At 43.3% G+C, this 17,168-nt stretch overlaps 1 long non-coding RNA gene across 1 annotated transcript; it reads left to right on the forward strand.

The window, feature by feature from the left end:
- Nucleotides 1-3,053: 3,053 nt before the first annotated feature.
- On the forward strand, nucleotides 3,054-16,063 carry LOC117575023 (uncharacterized). Its single transcript, XR_007955296.1, has 5 exons — nucleotides 3,054-3,564; nucleotides 3,633-3,841; nucleotides 15,255-15,487; nucleotides 15,548-15,709; nucleotides 15,813-16,063. It is a non-coding gene; the product is annotated as an uncharacterized LOC117575023 (long non-coding RNA).
- The last annotated feature ends 1,105 nt before the right edge of the window (nucleotides 16,064-17,168 follow it).

Consider the following 17,168-nt stretch of genomic DNA (forward strand, 5'->3'; position numbering starts at 1 on the left):
CTCTTTGTGCGAGCGTTTCTCGTTCTGCTCTTTACGCACTGCTCATTGAACGACCGAAATAAAAAAGAGCTCAACGAAAAGCGCTCAACAGAAAACAGAAATGAAGACAGCAAAACTGTCTTGCTCAGAGCGAGAGCGAGAGAGTATGAACTTTTTCGGTTGTGCTCGCAACGAGAGCACAAGAAAAATAACGGTCGACAGTTATTTGCAAGCTATGGAAAATATGCAAAATTCAACTTTTTCAATTATTTTTATGTACTTTTTTCCTGACTTTGTCTTTATTGTGGAGTTTTATATTTTCGGCTACTATGTGTTTTTGTAAATGGGTGTGGTCTTAGATCCTAACCTTGATTTTCATTGAAAAACCGCCGGCAGTTCTTGCATCTCAACATACAAACATACATACATATGATATGTATGTACAAATTATCCAACTCTTCTGGTATGTGAGAGACCCGTTTCCAGTAGTCGTCGAATCCAAAGAATTTAGTTATGAGATTTATATTCCTCAATTACTCTGGTATGCGTCAGACCCATTTCCAGTAGTCGTCGAATCCAAGAAAGGAGTTTTGAGATTTATATTCCTTTATTCGACACGTCTTGTCTTGTTAAGAATTACTTATAATCTAGTTTACAAAGGTAAAAGAACTTAACCAAACCCAGCCGTCAGAGCGACGTATCGAGCAAATGTACTGCCACTGGCGTGATCGCCAAAAGTGCTGACTCTGTGGCATGTGCAATGCATCCAGTTGCGATGTCGGGAGCTATTACCACCGACCACTGCGTATGCAATATTCAAAGGAATGCAAACAGCGGCGGATGTAAGCCGTGTGACCGATGGTTATGCTTACGCATATTTGTGTTGTCACAAACATACAACGCGCGGGGGTCCATGTTTACTGGTTAACTGCTCCCGCTCTCAGGACATTGCCGTTCTCGGCTATAGCAATGCTCGCAATTACCTGGGTTAACTCTTGGGCATCTCTAACTCTTCTCTGCCGTTGCTTGCGAAAGTTGAGAGCGCATATGATGATGATAGTGGTGAGCGTTCCAAGAATAACAATTATTGAAATTCGAGCTAAGTTCTCAGAACTCAGTCGGTGCAGGAACGGCATGCTCAGTATACCGTCAAGTCCGGTGATGTTCAGTATCGGAGACATCGCGACCCCTGGGGAGCGCCTCGGAATGTTATTCCAGTTGACGTACTGCGTCCCGTTTATGGTGGCCGTCGATTCAAACGTCAACAGGAACGCGCCGTTGATTAGTAGCTCTAATGTGTCATCAGTGTTCACCCTGGCAGGGCTGTCATTGATGATGATTATCCCATCTTCGATGACCATGACGGGGCTGATGACTTGTCTGTGTTCTGCAATGGCCCACTTCTCGGAGTGCAGCTGATGTGCGCATATGCCGTTTTCTGCTAGGTCACAGTATGTTGTTGTATTTGACGCGGCACAGTTGATGACCGCTACAACCTTGGTATCACATTCAGCCATTGTGTTGTCATTGTCCGGGAGCTGTATGATTCTGTTGTGATGTACCACCGGGAATAAGGTAACCTTTTTGCAGGCAAATTTAATCTTAAGATAACTAATTGTAAAGTGAGTTACATCTTTGGATTACAAGACTTTGATTTTTGATACTTCTAAAATACTAGGTACAGATATTTCTATGGGTTGATCGGTCAGAATTTCTTTAGTGTCGCCGTGGTCCAAAATGACCGGATTTATAGTATTTAATTTAGCAAGCGCAATGCTTAAGAGTAAGTTGTCGATTTCAATGGACAAAATTCGATTTCTTGTTCTAATATGTTTTAAGTCCTTTGCATCCGGGGTTCCTGCCACTATTTTTAACGGCTAGCAAAAATCCTCAACTGATCTGTATTACCTCATTGTCATCGGGTAGCAGATCTTTACTATGCACCGACGTTTCAGTTACTGCCGATCCTAGCTGAGGGCTCTGCTCCTTATCTTACGAGCATCTGTCTGTAGATAAGAAGCAGAATCCATGGTACGAGGTCTCTAGCTGCTAGACTGAAAATTCTATGGGGGATCCCAAGAACAAAATTAGCCAAATATCTCTCGGATATTTGGAAGGCGTGACTGCTACCACCGGCGGGGAGAGAACCTCTCTGCGTGTCGCCAGCGGTCACACCTCTAGTGGGTACAGGCCAAGTCAGTGGTAACAATACTGTCACAACCAACAACTCGAGGTGGTTGCGCGCGGGTGCCGTGGTCATAGCCGACTCGGACCAAGAGAGCGCTTCATCACCCTCTACGGTAGAGGACGTACGTCGTCCTCTTCAGTCACCTCGGCCTATCGCCAGCACCTCCAAGGTTGCGCAGCGGGGCATGGGGGCTAAAGGAGAAGGCCAAAAATAAGGCGGCGACCCGCATTCACACTAGGATCAGTGCCGTAGCTAAACTGTCCGTCTAGGACAAGGAGAGGCTTGCCTGGGCTAATGCGTGGATGCGTGAAAACCAACTTAGCCCAAAAGACAATAAGGCGGAGACCGGTTCTGCCAACTCGAAGGTGGTGTCCACGGCAACCAAGCACCAACAGTCTGCTGAGAGTCCCAAGCAAGGGGCTCCAGTGAGCAAGAGGCAGCGACCACCTGGCTCCACCAACAACAACACAGACAGTACCAGACACAGGCAGAGAGCAACGGTTGCGGAAACCGCTAGGCGGCATCTCGACGTTGCTCTCATCGACAGAGGGACCCTAACGGGAAGAGAGCAGAGCCGTGGCGGTTGACCCATAGCAAGCTGGACAACGCACTGTTTGTTAGGATGGAGAGTGCCCCAAAAAGCCCAATGCCTACGTTCGAAGGTACGGGCTGGATGAATGGGGTAAAAATCCTAACATGCAAGGACGACCCAACGTTGCTTTGGTTGAAGGCGACCGTCCCCAAAACTGGACGGCTTGTGGGAGGGGCCAAGCTGGACGTGGTGGATATTAATAACATTCCGTCCATACCGAAGGCTAAGGTCCTGTTCCCTATAGTTGTGCAGGGCGAGTGGGCGCTTCAACTGCTTAAAAACACAAAACCTGGCCATTCCGACGAGTGATTGGTCCGTGCTGAAGGTTGATGAACCTTTACCCAGTGGTGGGCAGCACGTGATCATTCAGATCAACAAGGAGACCGAGGATCTGCTTTATAAGCGCAACGGCAAAATGGCGTGAGGCTTAGGGAGCGTGTACCTTCGCCTCAAAAAACGTCTTTCCAACGACCAGGACACCCACACGCTGAGGTCAGGAGAGGTTGAGGAGGATCTCGGTCTTGAGAGCGTTACCGACGCCACCTTGCACCTCAGGCTGGCTGACGAGACGGAGGAGGTGGAGGAGGAACTGTCCATGCAGACGGGCCCCACCGCGAGTTTGCAAACCTCTAATGAGTGTGCTGCAACTTAACCTCCATGAGTTCAAAACGGCTTCGGCGGAGCTACGCCTGGCCTTGAGGAAGAGTCCGCCTACGCGGCTTTGGTACAAGAACCGTGGATAGCGTCGGGCAGCACAGTTGCTGGGCTGCAGTCGCCTAATTACGATCTGTACGTCCCGAAATTGGTCAGTAGATCGAGAACTGCCATCCTTGTAAAAAAAGGGCTAAAAGCTCATCTACTACCTAATTACAGCAATGACGATCTTACCGTGGTGGTACTGGAGAGCCGTGAGGGATGTTTGCTGCTGGCATCCTGCTACATGGCCCACGACGTACCGGCTCCACCTAAAGAGCTGCGGAGACTGGTGGACATGGTCTGCTCCTCCAACAAACAACTAATAATCGCAACAGACCCCAACGCCCACCATAGCGTCTGGGGAAGTCCCGACATAAACGTAAGGGGTGAGTAAGTTCTTGATTTTATCCAAAATTATAAGCTGAGACTAGCCAACAGAAGTGAGGTATCTACCTATGTAGGTCCCACCTCTTGTAATGTGCTGGACTTAACGATTGCAACTGAGGGTACCAATGTAGATGAGTTGAGGGTCCTGGAAAGACCCTCCTTCTCGGATCATAAGTACATTCAATTTACCATTCCTTTTAACAGGGTACCTGCGGCTCAGCCGTTCAGAAATCCACGAAATACTAAGTGGGCGAAATTCTCTAGCCTTGTTTCCAAGTCTCTTGATCCGCCGGGTAACATCAACTCGGTACAGGACCTAGAAACAAATGTCAATGTCCTCTCAGCAGGACTACCTTCCGCATTTCGCCAATCGGGTCTCTAGACCGACGAGAAGATCGATCCCTGGTGGAACCCAGATCTCTCTTCGCTTCGTGGGGAGCTTACTAGCATGTTTCAACTTGCTAAGAAGGCGGACAATGATTATGTCTTGGACGAGTACAGGTCTCTCCTAAAGTCTTACAAGAGGATGATCCGATCATCCAAAAGGTCTTCATGGAGAACCTTTTGCTCTGACCTGGACAACATCAAAGACACCTCCAGACTGAGGAAGCTGCTGTCCAAGCAGGCTTCCAGTCCTAGTCTGCTCAAGTCGGGCGATAGAGTGTAGACGGAGAGCAGTGCTGAAAGTCTTGAAGCATTGCTCTCAGCTCATTTCTCGGGATGTATTAGAATAGAGAACAGTGACTGGCAGCTCTTTCTTAGTCTCCCAGTTCTTAGACCCCCTGCCGGTCTAATTACAGACAATAAAATAATTTGGGCTATCTACTCTCCTTTGCGAAGGTCAGGTCGCCCGGCCTCGATGGACTTTCGCCAGCAAAACCTACGATTGTTCCTTAGCTATCGGGAATCTATTCGGCGTGCCTCGCATGGTGTTATATCCCCACTCTTTGGAGGACCTCAAAAGTCATTTTCCAAAATCCAGTCATGTGGTCCCAAATGACTTCCGGCCAATCAGCCTAATCTAATATTTGATTTGCACATCAGAAGCAACTCAATGCATGGATATTTCAGGCGCCTTCAATAATGTCACTACTGACGCTATTATAAATGGCCTTACCTCAGTAAACACCCACCCACAGGTGGGTCAATCGTCTTCTTTGCGACAGGCGGGTGGTGGCTACGTGGGGTGATGCATCTCTGTTGTTCGCCCTATCCTCACCTATGATATTCTAGTGTGGTGGCAGGCTACGGAAAAAAGGACGTACCTATCCATAATGCAAAGGACACAGCGTCAAGCGCTACTGTGTATCACAGGCGCACTCAGGTCGACGCCTCCTAAAGTCCTCGAGGTAATAGCTGGCATTGAATTGTTAAACACATACGCAATCTATAGCCGTAAAATCGGCGCACTCAGGTCGACGCCTACTAAAGCCCTCGAGGTAATAGCTGGCATTGAATTGTTAAACACATACGCAATCTATAGCCGTAAAATCGGCCCTTAGGATTGCTGCAACAGGCAACAGGCATTGGTAGGGAGACTAGAACAGACTTGAACTACACTATCCGCCTTACCAGTACCGACCACATAAACTCAATATATATGGAACCGGACTGCTGGTGGGAAGGGTTATGCATTCCCGAAGCCCTCAACCTCTTCACCGATGGGTCGAAGATGGACGCAAACACTCCTTCCGACCATTGCCAGCTCTTCCAGGGAAGTCTTTTCTATTGGCAAGGCTGCAGAAGTGGCCTCGGGTGTTTACATCACAATTTACAATTCGATTAATATCTTTGTCGACAGCCAGCTGCAATAAATCTATGCTTTCTGATATGTCAAATCCAAAGTTGTCCTGGGCAGCAGAAGAGCATACAGCGCTGAACCCTTCTGTGATTCGTGCGTTATCTATTGCGATTCCAAGCCAGTTAGGGCGATCGATGGCAACGAGATCGCAGATACTGTCGCCAAAGAGGTTGGTGTTTGGGCTCCCGTAACGGTTATGTACAATGTTCCGATTATCCTGCGAATTCTCGGCCAGGAAATTGAAGAGCGTCAATACTTCAAGTGGACGCGAGCTGGGCGCAATACCAACTCTTGTAAAAACTGCAAGGCTGATGTGCGCTTCAATAAACAATAAGTTAACCAAATTTCGCTCATGCAGGTTCTTTCAAGGAAAGACTGCAGACTAATGCTCGGCATTATTAACTGGCCACTGCCTGTCTTGTCGGACTGCTCCATCTGTCTAGTGGGTAATTGAGAACAGTTACCAGTGTAGAAAGCAAAACGAGTCCGGAGTCAACAACACTTGAGCATCTTCTCTGTTAGATGTCCAGCGTTATTCAGGCTCCGGATGAAATACCTTGTCACTTTCGTGATGTTTCTGGCTACCACCTAGGATGTGCTTGGCTCTTGCTGCCAAATTACGATCACATTACTGTGGGATTCCTGAGACGAAGACACCTCCACCGTACAGCTATGGACTCTACTGGTCATGCTATGCCCCTAGGCAGGGGCGCCCGCTCTCTACCTAACCATAACTATTTTAACGCTGTGCCGATGAAAACTAAGCATGCATTCTGTGGTGGACTCTCAACGCGACGAAAGGGTCTTAATGTGAGTATCTGTATTAGTGTTTTTGCAATGTGTGTTCGGTACACATAGGACAACTTATTAGTTCTTCAGCATTGCCGTGTACTCTGACAGGCTTGACATGTATGTCTCAAAGTACCCGTTGTGCCTCCAAAATAACTACCGTCATCCACAAGGGAAATATACTCTCACATAATATTTTGTCCTTATTGAACTACCCTCCCCTTATTATGACCGATGTCCGCATGTCCGCTCGACTTTTTCTTCGACGTACATAGGTGTTAACTTGTTACCAAGTTTTTGTTGCTTCTTACGAGTACTCTTCTCCTATTCATAAAGATCCTTTCCTGTCTGTTATCGTTCACTCGATTTCGCTGGAACCAGTTGCGTCTTTGCAACTTGTTTCTAACATCTTTCTGCCAATTCAGCCGTAGCGAAGTGAAGTACATCAATGGTCTCTTCTTTGTAACCGATGAACGTACCGTTGTACAATACGGTGGCTCTAGACTGAGCTCTACCGTGTCGGCGTTACATTGTGGATCCCCCAGACTTCTTGCTAATTCGCCTTAGTAGAATGGAACTGTCGCTCACCTGTACCCTGTTGGATGGTACTGTGCAACGGTTAGAGCGTTGCTTATAGAAGTGGTTCGACAGCAACGTTCGAATAGTTTCTGAGTTAGTGATGGCTCATTGTCACATACACAGATCTGAGGCGGTGTGGAAATATGTTCATTGACAGAGCGAGTGCACTTAACGTCTTCGATTGTCGCGATGCTATTGGTTGAACAACTGAAAACTTTGAAAATATGGTTCCAAGCAAGTGAGGACAACTCTTTGTTTTGTTCGTCGAACATATGTCGATTGCAAAAGCTCACTTAAATGAGGGGATCAATGTTCGCCCAAAACTGGCTTGTTATGGTGTGCTTGTCGTATTTGGCTCTGCACAGATATGAATAAAACAACAGGTAGTCTCGTCGCGTGCCTTTTCGTTTCGGTTTCAGATCCGAGTTAACGTTCAGCAGCGCTCGCGCTTTTTGAAGGAAAAGGTTGTATGCGGATCGATTTTTTTCTTTAAATATTAATCCCTTGTGCAAAAGCAAAAATGTCACATTACATTATATTATAACTATGTATACATATTACTATACCAAAAAAAAAAATAATACATAATATATGTAGGAACAATTATTACTAGGCTGGCTAGGGATTGTAAATATTAATATAACATAAAAAATTGTACTTTATGATTCGTATATATTTTAAAATTAAGAACCTCACAACAAAAAAAATTAGTATTCAAAACAACGATTACTGTCAAACTCTAAACTATTAAAAATTAATTATAAACACACTTCAACTGTTTTTTAATATAATGAAACAATTAAATCATAGCCAGCCATTTAAGGGTTAATCAAAAAAGCATGACTGTCGATTCTTTCGCACTCACTAGGCGAGTCGTCTCACTCGCACTTATGTATGGTATTGTTAACCGACAGCTTTTGCCGACGAGACTACCTTGTGTTATTGTATCATGGCCTTGCAGTTCAGGGATACCTCGTTTGTCAAGCTGCCCATGTGCGGGAAATATACTCAGTCATAATCTGCTTACGTTCTCCTGAGCTGCCCTGTGAGCGCGGTTATGCTCCAGAGTGGTGATTTCAAGCATTTCGTCATTGTTGAAAAGTGTCTACGACAAGATTGGCTTACAATATCTAAACTTAGTGTCTGGGAATGTTGTAACTAACTCGCTCTGTATTTGAGCCAACACGTGTAAGCTGCAATGCAGAGCATTCACAACATCTGGTTTACGACCTCATTTAAGACATCTAACAGTGCCTCTTTGCTTGTGAAGCTAATAATGCGTCGCATTTTGGTTTTAAACATGACAAATCTTTGAGTCGATGGAAATCTTGCCTATTCTATAACTATCTGATTCCTAAAACAGTTCAAAGGGTTGTCAGTAGACTCTATTGTGTATCACAGGGTCACTGCGTCAGATTTAGCAGATTGACTCTCAAGAACATACACATTTTGTTGCGATAGCGCATCAGCGACTTAGTTTTCTTTACCGGGTTTGTAAAAAACGTAAGCATTATGTTCTCAATAAATGCTTTTCCAACGCTTAATCTTCGCAATCGGGTTCTCTCCGAAACCGCATATGCCAGTGGTTGGTAGTCGGTGATATATTGATTCCCTTTGCGCCATATAGGTAATGACGGAGCTTCCCCAAATCCCAAACAATTACAAGTAACTGCCACTCGTTTGTCGCGTAGTCATAGTTATCGGACGCCCATTTTGTGATAGAACTGCCCCAATGCCATGACTTGAAGCGTCCGTTGTTAAGTCAAACGGTACTTTGAAATCAGGTAACGTCATGTTACTGACGTCTTCTGACGCCAAAAATGTTTCTTAATTTTTCGAACGAGTGTCTTTGCGCCTCATTCAGTTCAACAGGTATTTTCCTCGATCGGTGCTTGCTGACGTTTTTTAAAATATCGTAACAACTGCCTCGCTATGGATGCAAAATCCTTTACAAAGAATCTATAATAACTGGTGAGACCCAAAAACGACCTAACAGCGAACAAATTCTTAGGTTCCACATATTCCTGTATAGCGTTTATTTTTTCAGGGTCAGTTTTTGGACCTTTTCTGTTTGACAATAAAACCAAGATACTCAACGTTTTTATACCGCTACCCATAGGGGTAGAAGGGTATTATAACTTTGTGCCGGCAGGAAATGTATGTACAGGTAGAACGAGGCATCTCCGACCCTATAAAGTATATATATTCTTGATCAGCGTCAACAGCCGAGACGATCTAGCCATGTCAGTCTGTCCGTCTGTGTGTCTGTCCGTCTGTCCGTATGAAACACTGGATCTCAGAGACTATAAGAGATAGAGTTATAATTTCTTTTCGAAAGCATTTGTTATGTTTGCACGCAGATCAAGTTTGTTTTCAATTCAAAAAAAATATCGAATAACAAGCGTAATTTTAAAGCTAAAGTTACGATTTTGATACATACAATAACTATAGTACTTATGATTCCTGAAAATTTGGTTTGCGACCAGATAAAAATTGTCGAAGATATGTATTAAAGAAATACTTTGTATCTCACAGTTTTTTTTTTAAATTGAGTCTTCTCTTGGGCCACTCTCATGTTGGCATCTAAAAGATTTCCTAAGACCGCATCAACGTGTTTGACATGGTCATTTTCGTTCTCTGAAAAAGCAATTACGTCATCGACGTAAACATAACAGCACTTGCCTATGTATTCATTCTCTGAGCACATCATCTAAAAAAAGGTAGCTGCATTTTTTAATCCGAAAAGAAGTCGACGAATTCGTACTTCCCCCCATTTACAGAAAATGAAGTCTTCACGATCCTTTTCTGCTAAGAATATCTGGTGATAACCGGATTTTAAGTCCAAGGTTGTGAAGTGTTTTGCCTTGTCCATATTTGCTAAAATCATATATATATCCGGCGTGGGGTATTTGTCAATAATCGTTTGTTCATTTAGTTTCCTAAAGTCGACAACTAACCTTTTTTCCCCCAAATTCATCCAAACCCTTTTTATCTACTACCCACAGTGGGTTGTTGTAAGGTGATCTAGATTTCTGATGATTCCGTCTTTGAGGAGTTGTTCCATCTCCTTGGCAACAAAGTCAGCTACACCCATGGGATATGGGTAAAGCTTGGTGTAAATAGGCGTCTCATTCGTAGTTCTAATTGTGGCAACAACGGCCGTGTTGTATGGCAGCTATCCGTTTGGATTTCACAAAAACCTTGGCCTTGGCAGCTAGAACGTATTCGAAACTAGCCTTGACACCGGGAGGTAATTCAAGATCTTTAAAACTTGTAAAATTAACATTTTTGCACTCATGTACACGATTTGTTCTGAGCCATTTCTCAGGAGCCATTTGGACTGTCGTCGCATGCAGACGTGTATTTATTGTGCTCCGGGGAAAATATATTCAATAAAATCACAAAAAGTGCAGTGACTGATTTAATAAATATACAATAACGCGAAAAGACGCTCTTTTGCGATGAAATCGCTAATGTTTATATTGATTGATTAATTAATTAATATAAATCGTAACAATTAAAACTCTAACTAAATCAATCTCGATTACAATGAGTCAAAACGACATTCGTGCACAACGTCACCGTGAGCAAGACGAGAGACGGCTCTCACAACAAAGAAACAACGCGTAAGCAACCGAAAATAATGCAAGCTCTGATCAAGTGCGGTCAATTACCCCCAACTGGACCGAATCCTTAAACGTAGAGAGCAATAGAGCGCGCACTTACTCTCTCGCTACCATCGACCTAAGAGCAAGTAACCAGTACTGCATTCAAATCAAAAGGAAGACGAGCTCCCTAAATTCTAAATGCAAAATAACCCGTGGCAATGCTAGCTTAGCTGCAATAGAAACGGATATGAACTCAAACCGATTTAAAATCTTGGCAGACGCCAATGAGGTTGAGGCGGCCGAATCTACTGAAATCGAGAAAAGGAAGCCAAAGCCTTCGCCTATTTACATACGAGAAAAAAGTTCCAATGGTGTTGTCAACAAAATTATTGAGCTTATTGGCAAGGATAATTTCCACATAATACCCCTTGTAAAGGGCAACATTCACGAAACAAAAGTTCAAATGAAGTCTGAAAACAATTACAGAGTATTATCGAAATATCTTACGAATAATAAAAAGAACTTTTACACGTATCATCTTAAAAGCAGCAAGGGCTTGCATGTCGTACTTAAAGGTATAGAATCTGAAGTGACGCCTGCAGATATAGCAAAGGCACTACAAGAGAAGGGATTTAGCGCAAAGACAGTCTTCAATATCCTTAACAGGGATAAAAGCCGCAGCCACTCTTTAAGGTTGAGCTCGAGCCAGAAAATAAGCCCTGAATAAATACGAAGTGCATCCTATATACAATCTTCAGTTCCTGCTGCACCGCCGAATTACAGTTGAGGAACCGCACAAACGCAATGGTCCGGTACAATGTGCGAACTGCCAAGAATATGGCCACACAAGGTCATAAACTGCGTAAACTGCGCCCGGTGTGTGCAGGTTGTGGAGAGCTTCATGACTCCGTACACTGCCCAGCGAGCAAAAATGACTGCAACTCGAAAAAGTGCGGCAACTGCGGTGGCAATCACACTGCTAACAATAGAGGTTACCCAGTTTATAAAGATCTGAAAAGCCGCATCCATCAGAGAGGAATTACTGCCCGCACCCAAAATAAAACGTTGAAAGTCTCCAGATCAAATCCTGAAGTCTTCTTCTCGACTGCAGCCAGATCCTCACTAGTACCCATAAACTCTAACAAAAGTGTGACATACGCAAGCGCTTTAAAATCAGGACCGGCTATCCCTGCCTCAAAAAGTTCATTTCTGCAATCAGCATACAAAGAACCGAATACTGCTCAGCAGCATCAATCGCCGGAGCAGCCAAAAAGCAACTTCGAAGCTATGATATGCAGCCTACAACAAAGATTACGGAATTTATGTCATTTATGCGCATAACTATGCAAGATTAAATGAGAAATCAAGATCTATTGATTCAAATTCTGGTTTTACAACAATCCAAATAATGACTCCCCACGGATATCTACGTGGAACGCTAACGGCGTTTCGCAGCATAAACTTGAGTTAACTCAATTCCTACTCGACAATCAAATCGTCGTAATGCTGCTTTCAGAAACACACCTTACAAACAAATAAAATTTTCAACTACAAGGATATACTTTCTACGGAACAAATCATCCAGACGGTAAAGCACATGGTGGGTGTGGAATTCTAATCAGAAGCCGTATTAAGCACCACTATCATAACAAATTTGCTAAAAACTACCTACAGGCCACATCTATAAATATACAATTAAATACTAGCAACCAACTTACACTCACTAGGAGACCACTTCATAGCAGCAGGAGACTACAACGCCAAGCACACACATTGGGGATCTCGTCTCGTGACTCCAAAAGGAAAGCAGCTCTACAATATGATTATCAGCGCCAAGAACAAGCTCTCGACTATGTTTCTTCTGGTACACCAACATACTGACCGGGCAGACCCAAAGAAACTGCCCGATTGAACAGACTTTGCGATTATCAAAAACTTTCCAAAAATCTGATAAGCCGAATGCCTTTCGGATCTTTCATCTGATCACTCACCTATCCTGTTTATTCTACTCCGACATCCAGGAGCATTGGAACAATCATTAAAATTGACCTCACAGAAAACCAATAGGTTTAAGTATAGAAAATATATTAGCTCACACATTGAGCTAAGTCCTCATCTCAACAATGAAGCCGACGTAGACAGCTTTGTTAATTCACTGGAGTCTGTACTTGTCTCTGCAGCCCGAGTTTCAACACCTCAAACTATAAATCGAAAGAAGACAAATCTACAAATCGAGAAGCTCGTCATCGAATAGCGACGCTTACGTCGTGAGTGACAATTCCACAGATCGCCATCTGCTAAGCAAAGTTTAAGACATGCCTCACGTGAACTTACTAAAGCTCTACAACAAGAAGAAGCATATGACCACCGCCACTACATAGAGCAATTGTGTACTTCTAGTACAAAAATCTCACGCCTATTAAAAATCCCACAGGAGGCTGGCCGCGCAGCGATGCAGGTAGCACGTTTGCCAACCACCTTAAAAATGTATTCCAACCAAATCCTGCCACGAGTGCGTTTACTTTGCCGACTTTCCCATATGAGCCTCAGCTCAGCATGAGCGAATCGAATTTCGCCCAAATGAAATCGTTAGCATAATCAAAAATCAACTGAATCCGAAAAATCCCCGGGCTGCGACCACATAATTCCCAAAATGATCATCGAGCTCCCATATTGCGCCGTTTGCACTATCACCCAGCTTTTCAATGCCATCGCAAAACTTGGTTACTATCTAGTGATATGGAAAAAGTCAATTATATTAATGATAGCAAAGCCGGGAAAAGACCACACAATCCCCACTTCGTATAGACTTATAAGCCTACTTTCATGCTTATCTAAACTCTTTGAAGTATGCGTTTTGACTCGGTTAAACACATAACTAAGACTCCAGGAAGGAATCCCGTCACATCAATTTGGGTTTCGTGAAAAGCACAGAACAATTGAGCAGGTCAACCGGATAACATCAGAAATTCGGAAAGCGTTCGAAAAACGAGAGTACTGTACTGCCATATTTTTAGATGTCTCTCAAGCATTTGATAGAGTCTGGCTAGAAGGTCTAATGTACAAGATCACGACAATGCTCCCCAACAACACCCACAAGCTTTTAGAGTCTTACCTTTACGACAGAAAATTTGTTGTGAGATGCAACACTGCTATATCTGATGATTTCACTGTTGGAGCTGGAGTTCCTCAAGGTAGTGTGCTGAGACCAACACTATACGTCTCTACACAGCAGACATGCCGACAAGCACACGAGTAACAACATCAACAGCTGATGATAGAGCTATTCTTAGCCGCTCAAAATGCCCGAGGCAATCAACTGCTCAGCTAGCTTTTCATATGGTCGATGTTGAAAAATGGCTATCAGATTGGCGAATTAGAGTGAACGAACAAAAATTCAAGCACGTTACATTCACCCTGAACAGGCAAAACTGCCGCCGCTTACGTTTTAACAACAATCTACTCCCGCAAGCAAACGAAGTGACATATCTAGGAGTACACCTCGACTCACATGGCGCCGGCACATTGAAGCCAAAAGAACACACCTAAAGCTAAAGGCCAGTAGCCCTCATTGGCTTATCAACGCTCGGTCTCCCCTTAGCCTTGAATATAAAGTCCTGCTGTATAACTCAGTACTTAAACCTATATGGATGTACGGCTCCCAGTTATGGGGGAATGTCAGCAATAGTAATATTGACATAGTCCAGCGAGCTCAGTCAAAGATCTTGAGAATCATCACCGGGGCACTGTGGTATGTTCGCAACGAAAACATACAATGCGACTTAAACATCCTATCTGTCAAAGAAGAGATCACAGAACAGAAGGAAAAGTACTTTACCAAGCTACTGTTGCACCCCAACCACCTGGCGAGAAGTCTAACAAGGTTGAGCAACCAATCACGACTTCGTCGCAATGACTTACCTACCCAGCGACCGACTTGGGGGACGCGCAAGCAGAATACAGTCTTAACACACTGTTAACTAAATTTTAATGTATGATTCGTAAACTTATTGTTAGTCTCAAAATTAAGAAGAAAATTCAATAAATAAAAGCAACGTCCTCAAAAAAAAAAAAAAATACCATCACTCTCGTGATGGATGGCATCCAAGAAGCGCTACCGGAAATCTATTTTAATTCTGTCTCGCTTTTGAGTACTACTGCTGTGTGGCAGGTGCGGCGCAGAATCGATCCTGTATCGATCTGAGTCACCTGTCGCCTATGGTAATAACAAAGCATCAGGCCAGCACACATCCAGCGCCACTCAAATGAAAACGGAACAAATAGTTAACCTAAACAACAAAGAGAAACTACATTGACAACAATGCTAACCTAATATCACAGTTTTATCACAGGATTTGCTCGTTGTTGCCTCCAGGCTACGATGGCACGTTGAGACTGACGTAAGACTGACACACGCCCATCAACCACAACATGAACAGATTCTGTTACAAAGAAATGACAATAAGATTTGGGTCCTGTCACCAAATGGAATCCTGATCAGAGCTGCGCATTTATGGGTTCCTACCTCGGTCCACATAAGCCAGCAGATGATCAAAATTTTACTTGACAAAAGGACATACGCCGTATCTTTGAAAATATCTTTTTTTATTTTTTTCTCGAAATCAAATTTAAAAGATTTGGGGCCATATTGTTACGGACTGGTTGTCTTCCCTGGGACCGCGGCGGCTGGCTCATCGGTACTCAGGGTGAGTTCCATCTCTGGCCCGCAGTCCGCACAATCCATAACTCCATCGATACTAAACAGTTGCTTTAAAACGGAAAACTCATTACTAACAATACAAAGCAGCTGCCGCGCAATTGAAAGTTGCGCTAAACAAAAGGAAATATAAAACAAACTATTGACAACGGTAAATACAAAGAAAACTACAATAATATACAACTTACTGATCCTTCTTATGTTTGAATAGGGCCACTTTTGGACCCCGGCGTACCCACCCTGCCTGAGATGGCTACATCGGCGTCATTCCAATTGCGTTGTCCACTACTTCATTGGCTGCTCCAATGTCCGGTGTAGTGCTGTGGATTTCCCCTCCCCGCCATGACGAGAAAACACAACCATGTCGCTCAACGTAATTACAATTATATTTTTCAAAAAATTTCCTTAATAACTAACATATAATTTATTTACTTTCATTTACATTTTTTGGATTTCATTACGGCAACACGGGATAGGATTCGAAACAAAAAGAAGAAACAAGGTGAAACAGCAAAGAAGCAACAACGGAGTATGGGACAACTTATATATAGTATGTGACAGTAACGAAAACAAGGATATGTGTATTTATGTTTTTAATGTATACAAATTAACAAAAATTGATTAGATTTTTGTTTTTAAAAAAGCCAAGTGCTTTATTCAGGAGTTGGATTAGAACTAACTTAAGCAATCTAAATTATTAAAAATAAAGCTCTGCTGCTGAAGTTACTTCTTGTGGTTCGTCGCTGTCGCCGTCGGATGAAGCCGCTGTGGTTGCCGCGCTGGGTGTTGGGTGTCCGAGACTCGGTCCAACGGTTTGGGGTTTACGCAAGGTGCTGGACATTGGAGATGGTTTCTGATGACGAGGCGCACGTGGCTATGGTTATGTCTAGGTGCGCCGTTGGTTTGGTCGTTACTCCCACGGTGTCTTATGCTGAATCGGAGCGCGTCTTGTTTCGGTGCATTGGAGTGCATTGGCACTGGCGATGCATTGCTATGGGTTTTGGTAATGTGTGACCTTTACTCCTCCCCCTTTTAATGCAGACGTCCTCGGCCACCAGTTGAATTTGACTTTGTTTGTTGGTGGATTGTTTACTGGGTTGATGATTACTTTCGCTGCTCTTGATTTTAGAGCTCGAATTGCCAGTATAATTATGGACATCAGCAAGATGTAAGATGTAAATACTAATGTTGGTGATTGTATTTATCTCTTGGTCTTCCTTCATAAGCTGGATTTTTTCAGTGTTGTTGAAGTTGAGTTCCTTCACCATTTCCAGCGATCAGGCTTGTTCTATCTTGCTCTTGTTGCCAAATCTCTGTTTATATAAGAGGTTCCTTTTATTGTGATCGATGCATTTTTGGCTTGGACAAGGTAAGATCCATGCAGATGTATCTGTTCTTGATCAATGTTGATCGTTCCATCAAAGTCGTTCAATAAGATGAGTCCGGGTAGGATTTCTTCGTGTTTCGGGATGTGTTGACTATTTATTTGCAGACAGCTAGGTTGATTCATTTGCAGGAGGGCAGCTTCGCAGGTATTGTTACTTAGGTCTATTAAATTTTCTCCTTTACATATTGACTTATCATTAATTGTTTCGCAAATTTCTTTGATTCCAAATATTGTTTCATTACATTGAATTAATAATTCGAACTTGATTTTATTAATTACATTTTCGTTTTTTTATTGATTTTATTAATATTCTTTGACAAAGGTTATCTTCTATTGTGGGCAGACTGATAATATAAAGAATGTCTTTTCCGTTTGAAGCTACTTTAATTATTGCGAATTCAAGTAATTCCTCTATATTTATGAACAAATTGTTGGATTTTTCACT

Source organism: Drosophila albomicans, chromosome 2R (genome assembly GCF_009650485.2).
Source record: "Drosophila albomicans strain 15112-1751.03 chromosome 2R, ASM965048v2, whole genome shotgun sequence".
NCBI lineage: Eukaryota > Metazoa > Arthropoda > Insecta > Diptera > Drosophilidae > Drosophila > Drosophila albomicans.